The sequence below is a fragment of the Pteropus vampyrus genome, unplaced genomic scaffold, assembly GCF_000151845.1.
Source record: "Pteropus vampyrus isolate Shadow unplaced genomic scaffold, Pvam_2.0 Scaffold66, whole genome shotgun sequence".
Lineage (NCBI taxonomy): Eukaryota > Metazoa > Chordata > Mammalia > Chiroptera > Pteropodidae > Pteropus > Pteropus vampyrus.
Genome location: NW_011888847.1, coordinates 6,237,495 through 6,241,511, shown reverse-complemented (window position 1 = coordinate 6,241,511; position 4,017 = coordinate 6,237,495). Strand labels below are relative to the sequence as shown.

Below are 4,017 nucleotides of genomic sequence, written 5' to 3'. Positions count from 1 at the left end.
TGCCCCACTGCCCCAGAGTTTACAAGTTAAGCATTCTGGACTTAGAATGTTTTCTCTGATAGGGTGTGCTATCTATCCATTCTCCTTATATGCCATTGGGAACCCAAACTTTCAGTTTCCCAAAGTGTAGCCTTAAGATACACTATGTTGTTTTGTTGTTTGTTTGTTTGTTTGTTTTAATTCTATTGGAAAATGGGCAAGCCCCATCGAAAATTGGAGTTCACATCCCACCGCTTATGGGGCTGAAGATACTGGGAGCTGTCCTACGTCCTGAAAATCCTCGTCCAGTGTCACAAGGAGCTGTCCAAGGTCCCAAAGGTCTTAGCTGAGTACTTCTCAAAGTGTGGTTGGTCTACAGACTAACTGTATCAAAATCGACTAGGTATGTGTGTTAAAATACAAATTCTTGGTCCACCCCAGAACTACTGAGTCAGAATGTTTATAGGTAAGCCTCAAAAATCTGCATTTTGAGAAGTTTATCTGGAGATTCTTATATCTTAGGCTAAGATGATGTCTCCCAAATGTCAGTACCACTTTTTTTTAGGACTGGGGACCATTTATTCCCATTGAACTCACCGATCATAGTAAATGTACCTGCTACCTTTAATATTATCTCTATTAACAATTAGGATGAGTTATTATATTCCTGAAAGGACATTAATCAGATTTCTATCAGACAGTTTTTGTCCCAATTTGGTACCAAACAAATACAAAAGTTCAGCCCCATTAAGGAATCTGAGGAAAGGCAAACCCTTTTTAAAATCAAATTCCTTGATCTTTTAGCAAGTGTTTCCTGCCCATCCAATCTAGTAATGAAATAATTACAATTACAATCAATATTTACTGATCACTCTGTGCCATCTATCAAATCCATAACAATGATAACGGTGGTCAAAACAACAAAAATATATTTATTGAGTCTTTATTACATGCTCAGCACTGTTCAAAGTTCATCACGTACTTGTATCATTTAATCCTTACAATATAATGTACCCATGATCCCAAAACAAGCAGGAAAAATTGTACCCCGTTGATATCAACTTACAGGCTTTGTCATACAAATATATGATATTAAAGTGAATAATTTAATAGTTTTTTTAAATGTCTGAAAATGGGGGGAGGGTAGAAATGTCCTTTATCAATTACTCGTGTCCCTGGAACTTTAATGTTTTCTTCATTAAAATAGCACAACTATTGACACTAAATAAACTGCATTTTCAGAGAGACACATCCAGCAGGCTTGAAATGGGCACTCCAAGGGGATCAAGACAGACCTACCAATGCAGCTGTCTGGTGCCTACACAAACAGAGGAGCTCCTGGGACTCCCTACATGAGTGCATGAGTGATTTTTATCCACATGAATGATTATAGCATTGACGTGATACAACAAGACAAATTTGATCACAGCTTTTCATCCCAGATGTCAGCGTCCCCGATGAACAGAATGGCTCCAGACAATCCCCAGCCAGACCCTTTTATCCACATGGATGATTCCAGCATGAACTTCATACCACAGAATCAAGCCGGTCCCACAATATGGAAGAGGTACCAAAAACTCACCTCATTTATGCACACACAGTATGAAGAGCTGGAGACTCTGTTTAGCCACACCACATTTCCAGATAAAAATCTCCAGAAGGAACTGACACTGAAACTCAACCTACTGGATTTGAGTCAACAATAAAGACTTAGTTCAGGAACCAGCAAGTCAAACTGAGGAAGCAGCAGCAACAACAGCTAACACTAAAGCAAACAAACTAGATTCTTCCAGCCAAGAATGTGCCCGCCTCACCCACAACATCAAGTAGTCCTTATCCTTTTTTTCCTGTAGTTTCAGATTTCTATAGCTCCCTTCCACCTCATCTCTTAGGCCCTTTCAATTGGGCATGGGAGTCTACCCTCACTGAGAGTCCTATAAGTGATGTCTAAATGCAAGGTCCTCATTTGGAGAGGTTAGTGGCCTCGGTTCCTGCTTTGTATTCTGATGCCTATGACATAGCCCAAATCATGGAACTGGATAGTTATCCTGATATAGATATCCTGTCTATATCAGTGTCTCTCATCCACAAGCCCCAGCTAGAAGAACATGGTTCTACTTTCAGCATCTTTGCTGGTCCAGCTGTATGTCTATCTCTGGCAAACCTCGTCCAGTATGACAAGCTGAGGTCTTGCAGCCTAAAGTCCAAGAGACATCCTGGAATTCCAGAACTCCTCCAATATGATGGACTTTATTTCTCTGATCAAAGTAGTAATAAATACCAGATTGTACAGAAAAAAAATCATAACTACTTATGAATGTGCTATCCCCTTTTAACAGCTTTATTGCAGACATACAGTAAACTACACATATTTACAATGTATAATTTAATAGGTATTAACAGATGTAAACATCCATGAAAACATCACCTCCAAAAGTTTCCTCCTGCCCTTTGTAATCCTCACTCCCACCCCTCGCCAGTTGCTTGATGCCAGACAACCACTGGTCTGTTTCTGACACTGAAGATTAGTATGCATTTTCTAGAATTTTATGTAAATAGAATCATATGACGTGTACTCTTTTTGTCTGCCATCTTACACTCAGCATTATTTTGATATGATCCATGTTACTGCATTTATCAATAGTTCATTCCTTTTTACTGCTGAGTAGTATTCCAATTATCCCCATTTTGGAGACAAGAAAACTGTAAAAAATAAGCAACTCATCTAAGATCACAAAATAAAGGACTAGATTCAAATGTAAGTCTGCCCAACACAAAAGCCTAAGATTCTCCCACTAAAAATTCTGCCTCTTTTCATTTTTACCTGAGAAATAACTATTCACATATCTTCAGGATGAGAAAAACGCAATCCCCAGAGTGAGCAGAATATACTAATCACACAAAAACTAGGTGGTTGCATGATTGGAAAGGATGTCAACTGTCCTATCCACCCACCCCACCAGGCCTGCTCTCAGCAGTACCACCTGAATCTCCTGGGCTTCCCATTACTAAGTCATTCAGCCCAAAAAAGACCCCAGGATCATGAGCTGCCAAGGCATATGAAGATCACCATATTCAGGGCCTACGCTCTGGCTAGTGTTCCATCTTATAGGCCAAAAGGGAAGGCAGTGTGAGGGGCAAAAGTGAGAAGGTGATCAGATCTACAATAGTGCCAGGAAGCATCCAAGGAATTATGAAGACCTTGTTAAACTGAGTCACCTGTGTGACTTATCCTGCTAGACAGACTTTTAATTAGAAACAGAAGAGAAGATAACACCTAGAAAATGGAAAAGAAAAGTAGATTGCCCTTGCCAAACTCCCAACTGCCCATCTAGTGATCTCAGACATCCGTGACTCATGAAATATAAAAACTTAACAGACTGCATTTTTCCCATAGTCCTCAACATACCTTTGAGGAGAAATTAATAACGATAATAACTACTATTTTTAGAGTGCTTTTTATGTGCTGACACCATACAGGATAATCTTTTTTCATTTCCATTTTCTAACAAGGAAACTAATTCTCAGAAAATGTAAGTGACTCGTCCAAGATCACACAACCAGACAGTGATTAAGTTAAAGCCAGAATTTAAATCTCTGAGTCTTAGTCCAGTGGTCTTCCCATGACTCGCAAGGTCTCCAAACTGCTCTGCACCCAACCACCACCACACACTTCATCATCGTTGGTGCCATCAGAGGCTCACCCTAGAGTATATGTTGACTTAGGTCCTTCAGTTTCAGATCCTTGACACTTTCTCTTACACCATCAGAACACGTCATTCTGTGTGCCCTTCCTCAGAATACTGTTCAACACTAGAGTTAACTTAAAAAATATTCCAATAAACTAATTCTGCACCAAAGAGGTAATGATTATAACAAGTACCGACTGGGACTTAAGAAAACAGTGCGTACAAGAGTGTCAGAAATGGTGGACAGGACTGTGACGTAGATTTTCCAAGTCTGGTATTCACACATGTGAATGTCATAGACTTATAGACTCTAATTCCAGGCAAAGTAAATTACTATTCCTCTTTTGGA

At 39.6% G+C, this 4,017-nt stretch overlaps 1 pseudogene; it reads left to right on the top strand.

Moving 5' to 3' along the window:
• The first annotated feature begins 1,358 nt into the window (after nt 1-1,358).
• LOC105292982 lies at nt 1,359-2,165 on the top strand (annotated as a pseudogene).
• Nucleotides 2,166-4,017: the final 1,852 nt, after the last annotated feature.